This window comes from Triticum aestivum, chromosome 4A, assembly GCF_018294505.1.
Source record: "Triticum aestivum cultivar Chinese Spring chromosome 4A, IWGSC CS RefSeq v2.1, whole genome shotgun sequence".
NCBI lineage: Eukaryota > Viridiplantae > Streptophyta > Magnoliopsida > Poales > Poaceae > Triticum > Triticum aestivum.
This window is the reverse complement of record NC_057803.1, coordinates 600143457-600150734: the sequence shown is the minus strand read 5'-3', so window position 1 is coordinate 600150734 and position 7278 is coordinate 600143457. Positions and strand designations below refer to the sequence as shown.

The 7278-nt window shown below is 39.2% G+C and overlaps 1 pseudogene; it reads right to left on the bottom strand.

The window, feature by feature from the left end:
* Nucleotides 1-2818: 2818 nt before the first annotated feature.
* LOC123082512 (noroxomaritidine synthase-like) lies at nucleotides 2819-4636 on the bottom strand (annotated as a pseudogene).
* Between the last annotated feature and the right edge of the window lie 2642 nt (nucleotides 4637-7278).

The following is a 7278-nucleotide window of genomic DNA, read 5'->3' as shown; positions in this document are numbered from 1 at the left end:
GAAAAAATATTGTCAACCCGAACATATTTTGACATTTACAAACATTTTTTGCAACATGAACATTTTTGTTAAATTGTGAATAAAATTTGAAAATGAAAATAAATTTTGAAATTTCTGAACATTTTTCAAAACATAAATTATTTTATGAAAGCGTGAACGAAATTTGAAAACAGGAAAATTTATCGAAGTCCCTGGACATTTTTTGAAACACATTTTTTTTTGAAATCGTGAACAAATTTTGACAATGAGAAAAAATTTTGAAACATGGATTTTTTAAAAATTGTGAACAAATTTGGGAAGCAAGAACATTTTTTGAAATTCCTGAACATTTTTTGAAAGGCAAACATGGTTTAAAATTGTTGACAGAATTTTATATGATATTTTTCTGAAATTCGGAACAAATATTTGAAAATATCAAACAAAAGAAACAAGAAAAACAAAAACAAGAACAAGCAAGAAGGAAATGAAATAGCGAAAAGTAAAATAGAAAAACCAGTCCAGGAACCTTCTAGAAGGCTACAAGGTTCCTGAAACCGATAAAAACCGCTGGGAACCCTCTGGAAGATTGGCAAAAACCGAAACCTGTACCTGCTACAGATGGGCCGGCCAATCGCTCGATCGGTCGCTCCGTCTGTGCAATTGCTCGACAGTTTGATGCAATGTGCGTCAAATAGAAATTTCCCTCTGCAGGTGCCCTATGTGTCGCATATAGTGAGATGTAGGGAACCATCGCATGAAGGGGAGGCCACAACCTCATTTGTTTTCCCGTTTCAAGTTCTATTTATTTTTAATTTCGTTTTTACTTCCAAATATTTTAACTATGTAAATTACAATAACTCTCCGCATAAAACATTTGAAAAATATTAACCAAGCATTTGAAAAGATGGGAAATGTGTATATAGACAAAATGTTTTATTATGTATACAAAAAAAAATGGATACATAAAGTTACAATGTGTATGAAATTTTTTTTGACCACATATTTAAAAAATGTTAATCAAGCATTTGAGAAAATTTTGACCAAGTATATAAAAATGTTAATCATGCATTTGAAAATGTTAAATGTGTACCAAATAATGTTGACCATGTATTAAATAATGTGAATCCTATAATTAAAAATGGTAATCAAACATTTCAAAAAAATGGAAACAATATTGACCATATATTAAAAAATGTTAGTTTTGTATTTGAATTTTTTAGTGAAGCATTTGGAAAATGTTAAATATGTTTATATAAAAAGTGTTGACCATGTATTCAAAAAATGTTAAACTTGTATTTGAAAATTGTTAAACTTGTATTTGAGAAATGTAAACATGTTTTATAAAAATACATTAGATATATAACAAAAATTTACAATGTGTATGGAAGAAATAGAGATAAAAATATAGGATTTCAAAAAAATGTTAATCATGTATTTCAAAAAAATTAAACGTGTATATAAAAAATGCCTCTGATGTATATCAAAAATGTTAAATCTGTACTAAAAGCCAACAAAAACCAAATGAAATGAAAGGAAGCAAAGAAACCAGAAAAACCTAAGAAAGCCGAGAAGGAAAGGAAAAAAAACAAACAAACAGAAAATAAAAATAAAAAACTCAGTGAAAACCGACACTGATGACATTTAGCTCTGTATAGAGAGTTATAGTTTGTGTCCACTAGTAGATTGGCCCGGCAAAGCTGACCCCATTGCTCTTAAATCTTGGGCCCATCCCTTGAAATATCATGGCTTATAATGAATACAGAGGAAATTTATGTATATATGTTGGAACAGACGAAGCAGCAATAAAGAGAAGAAAATAATTGTACAGGGTCAGCCAAAAGAAAAACTGGAACTGTACAGGGTCATTCTGATTTGATCAGAATGGATTGATGGTGCCGGAATCATGGAGTAAGATGGACAATGCACTTATACTTCAATATTTCTCTGGTTCAATAATTAGTTAGCTCTTTGACATTTGGGTTAACTGACACTGATAGAATTTAGCGCTCTATAGAGACTTATAGTTCAAAACTGTCCACTAGTAGAGTGGGCCGGCAAAGGTGGCCCCGTTGCTCTTAAATCTTGTCCCCATGCCAAGAAATATCATGTCTTATATAATGAAGACAAAGGAACAATTGCGTATACGCTTTCCTTACAGTTGAACTGCAATGCATTCTTGAAAATAACAGTTGCATCGTTTAATGGCTGAACAATCCAACTGATCAAAATGTATGCATGGACATGTTGACTTCAAGAATCATCATCTAAAGAATACTTAGATGCGCATATTTGTTTGCACTAGATAAGCCTGTTACTACAAATTCAAGTACATTTCCCGTGAATGGGTGGCCTAAAAAAATCATATTTAAATTCATTGAACATTTGAATTAGCTTATTCGTGACTGTTAAGTACTTTTGAACTATGGTGATCACAGCGAGTTGAAGCTACGGCCTGCTTTCACAACATCCCAAATCACGTACAGAAGCTCCGACGCCCTGGGGTGGGCGTGCAGCGGGACGGAAGACGAGGGCAGCGTAGGTGATGGACTGTCCAACAGTCATGTAGGCAGCTGGCGTGATATGCATCCACATCTACGTAAATTAAACTTGATCTTTTGTTGCGACATTTGTGAAGGAAGAACTTATGATGAACCAGGATGTTGTAGCTACTGCCAGAATAAGAAGAAAGATAATACCTTGCGGAATCAAACGAAGAAGATTGGTAAGCGAATAAGAACAACATTTTTAACAAAATACTTGAAAAAGGTTCTTTTCTTTCTGAATTGTACCCTCACATCTGCAAACAATAGTGCAGCATTGTGGCAACGAGACCCAACGGAGAAAGGATGAAGTACATGACCCAGAGTATGCATCGATGTATAATATTTGGATGCCTCATATATACTAGAGATTTTACAAACATCTCACGTGGTCAAGAACCCTTTTTTACAAATATATAACACATTTCATGCACATGAGGAATATAATAACTTCCAAGCAAAGTGTCAAACATAACCAAACATATAACTTAATGGTCTGTAATAAAGCATCCATGATGGATGCGTTATTCATATGCAATTTATAAACAGAGTCTACTTTTATATTTCTCGCTTCTTCAGGATCATCATAAGCCCATTCTTCATTTGTAGTGTACAAGATAGCTTGGGCTGGATGCTCTGCCCTTCCACCACCTCCATGTCGAAGTTCCAAACCACTGCCGCAACAACGGTTTTCATCTGCACAACAGCGATGTCCTTTCCAGGGCACATCCTTGGGCCTGAGTTGAAGGACAAGAACTTGTGGGACGGTACATACACCAGCTTGTTGCCATCCTCTGAGAGCCACCTATGTGGGTTATAGTCGCGACAGTCTTTACCCCACACGCCCTCCATTCTCGCCATGGAGTAGAGAGAAATAAGGATGGTATCGCCGGTGTGCACCTCATGGCCACTCGGCATGATATCAGTGGTAGCCACTGTCTTGCGCTCTATTGGTGCTGATGGGTACAACCTGAGAGTCTCGTAGAGGGCAGCTTTTAGATAGACCAAATGCTTGGTCTCCTCTGGCTCAAAGATCACCATGGAACTCTTACCCATGGCTACTTTGTGTGATGCAATGGGTGAGAGTTCATTGTGTATGATTGAAACGATGTTAGGATTCTTGGCAAGGATATAGAAGATCCATGGCAACTCGTGGTGCCAATTGTGTCCCTCCCACCGAGCATGAGGCTAAGGAGCTTCGCACGGAGCAAGTCATCGTCTGCGTAGTCTGGGTCATTGATGTAGGAGGACAGAACATCCACACGCTCTTTCTCCCCGTTAATACAAACACATGTTCCATTGATCTTTTTCTTCTCGATCATCTCCATGAAAAAGCCTCGTATCACCTTGTGCGCCTCATCAAGCTTTCTCTCCGGGTCGATATTTAGCCTCCTCATAGCTTTCCAACAAGAGACCGGCATGACGTGCCGAAAAAAGCCTACCTCCATGACCGTGTCCATGGCAACTGCAACATCCATGGACGGCATGTCCGAAGAGAGGAGGCTAGGGTCCACGCCGAAGAGAGGCGTGGCAGCCAAGTCAAACACAAACCTCGAAATCACTTCTTGCATGTCAAATGGAGTGTTGGTGCTTGCCATGTGGGTAAAAAAGGGGAGGAGGCCATTCTCTACCTTGTCGAGGCAGCATGCCGCCATACTGGAAACCAACCCTGGGCTGCTGAGCACGCTCTGGAATTTTGTACGCTGCCGTCGCCATGGCTCACCGTCGACTGTGAAGATGCCTCCATCCATTATGTCGAAGATGGCTGCAAACTCGAGGCCCTTGGGGAAGTTTGCGTGGTTCGTTGTGAAGATGTGCCGGACGTTCCCAGGGTCACAAGTGAGAAATATGTGCCTTTGGGGAATATGTAGCCTGAAGTTGTGGCCTGCTTCAGTAAGGATAGCAGCGAAATAGTCATGTGCATTATGGAGGTTGGCAATGACTCCAGGCAACATGTGCACTATTGGCCAGTCTGCGGGGAGCACTGATTGGCCATGTGATCGACTACTAGACCTGGAGTACATGTAGAGGAATGCAAGAAAGACAAATACAACGGAGATGAGCAGCTCTTGCTCGCGCGAGAACAAAATCGTCATTGTTATGAGAAGTGTGGGATATGCAACTACTTAGATGTATGCTGCAATGGACATGGCGATGTCTTCATTTATATAGTAGCGGCGATGTGCACAATAAATCATCGATCGATTGGGAGAGGAATTAATGCAGGAATCAGTTGGGAAACTATCAGTCACAAGTCACGGCTACTATTTATGGCCGGCAGTCGCGTTAATGATGTACAGTCCGATGTGAAGAAGACGGGGAGAGTTTAGAAAGAAGCAAAATTTTCTAACCTATGGGTGTAAGCAACCCCACAGGATGATCCATCCGAACGTTTCAGTTCGGCCATTCTGTAGAAGAATATTTGGTCCGAGACCATTGCACTAGCAAGAAAATGTTAGAGCAACTCCAACGGGCCGACCCAAACAGACGGCGATTTCGTCCGTTTTTTGTCCGTTTGGATCGGCCGCCTGCCCGGTTTCCGCCCTGTTTTTCATATGGGTCGGTAGCGCGCCCAACGCGCCGACCCATATGTGCACGCGTGGCCGGCTGGCCGCCCAATTTTGCATATGGTGAAATAAAAATTTAACAAACAAAATAGTCCGCCCAAATAAATAGTATAGTTTACATGCTAAATAAAAATAAAAATGTTTCACATAGTTCTGCAAACGAATAAAAAAAGATACATCTATTGATTGCCAACATGAGTCCACATATGCTCAACCAAATCATTTTGCAGTTGCACGTGAGTTTCCCAATCACACATGTCTTTATGAAACTGAGTGAACTGCTCAAATGTTGCCGCTACTCCATGCTCAGGCACAACATTCCCACCCTGAAACTGAAAGCCTTGATCGTACAAACGTTTCGGGCGCTCGTTTACTACGATCATACTGTGCATGATCACACAAGCAGTCATCACCTCCCATAGTTTCCGCGTGCTCCAAGTATTAGTAGGATACCGAATGATGCCCCATCAAGATTGCAAAACACCAAAGGCACGCTCGACATTCTTTCTAGCACTCTCTTGCTCTTGGGCAAATATTTTCCTTTTCTCTCCGACAGGGTTGGGTATTGTCTTGACAATAGTGGTCCACTGAGGATAGATACCGTCACCCAGATAATACCCTTTGTCGTAGGTGTGGCCGTTGACAGTAAAGTTCATCGGTGGGCTGTTGCCTTCGGCAAGCCTAGCAAACACCCGCGAGCGCTGAAGCACGTTGATATCATTGTGTGATCCAGCCATGCCAAAGAAAGAGTGCCAGATCCAGAGATCTTGAGACGCCACAACCTCTAGTATGACAGTGCAAGCCCTGACATGTCCCTTATACTGCCCTTGCCAAGCAGAAGGGCAGTTCTTCCATTCCCAGTGCATGCTGTCTATGCTGCCAAGCATCCCGGGGAAGGAGGACGCATTATCTTGGACTATAAACCACTTGCTTTAAACAAGCATGGTGTGCATGGGGGGTTAATGATGAAAATAGCTTGCTAAGTCTTGAGGACACCCCCCCCCCTCCCCCAAAATAAATCATCAATTAGGAGATGAATGAATGCCGGAATCAATTGGGAGAATATCAGTCACAAGTCACGGCTACTATTTATGGCCGACAACCACATTAATGATGTACTGCCCTATGTGAAAAACACGGGGAAAGTTTGGAAAGAAGCAAAAATTTCTCACCTATGGGTGTAAGGCTGGTCACAATGGATAAGAACATAAGCTAGTAACTTACACACTTCTCTAGACTATATTACTACCTCCATAGTGGGTAGGAACATCTATGTAGTGTCATGCAACGATGTATTTATTAGGTTATAGACTCATTATTTTTTGGAGTGTGTGATGTTCCGGTAACTTAGCTAGTTACCACAAGCACCTCTCTCTTCATTAAATATGTGCCACATAAGCAAAGTTGTATTGAAGTGTGTGATGTTACTCCTAAGTTCCTCCCCATTGTGACCAGCCTAAGCAACCCCACAGGATGATCCGACCAAACATTTTGGTTCGGCCATTCCAGTTTTTTTATGTTATAAAATCTAAAAAAATTAAAACCTAAAACCTAAAAGTTCAGAATTTCATAAAACAGTATTAAAATTAAATATTGTTCACAAATTTGAAAAACTTTCTCGGGTTTTAAAAGCTGTTCAATAATTCGAAAAACTAAAAAATTTCCCATACATTAAAAAAAATGTTCACGGGCTTAAATATTCCCAATTTTCCAAAACTGTTCATGAATTTTTAAATAATGTTCACGGTTCTGATAAAAATGCAAATCAAATTTTAAACATGCTGTCAGATAAACAAACATTCACAAATGTAAAAATTGGAGTTCAAAAAATTTCAAGAAATTTAAAAATATTCGCTATTTCAAAAAAATATTCCCGGTTTTGAAAATTGTTCATGCATTTGCCGAAAATGTTTAAACATTCATAAAATTGTACATTTTAGGAATGTGTTGACCATTTAGTAAAATGTTCTAAATTTGAAAATTTTGCAAACTATCCCCGGGTATCATTAAATGTTCCTTAATTTGAAATGTATAAGAATATAAAAAATAAACATTAACAAAAGGATTGAAAAATCGATAATGAGAACAGGGTAGAAAAACGAAAATAAAAATCCAAAAGAAAAAAATTGAAACCAAGAACCTTCACAAAACTGCAAAATGGAACCTAGTTGGGCCCCTAGTACGCATTGAAT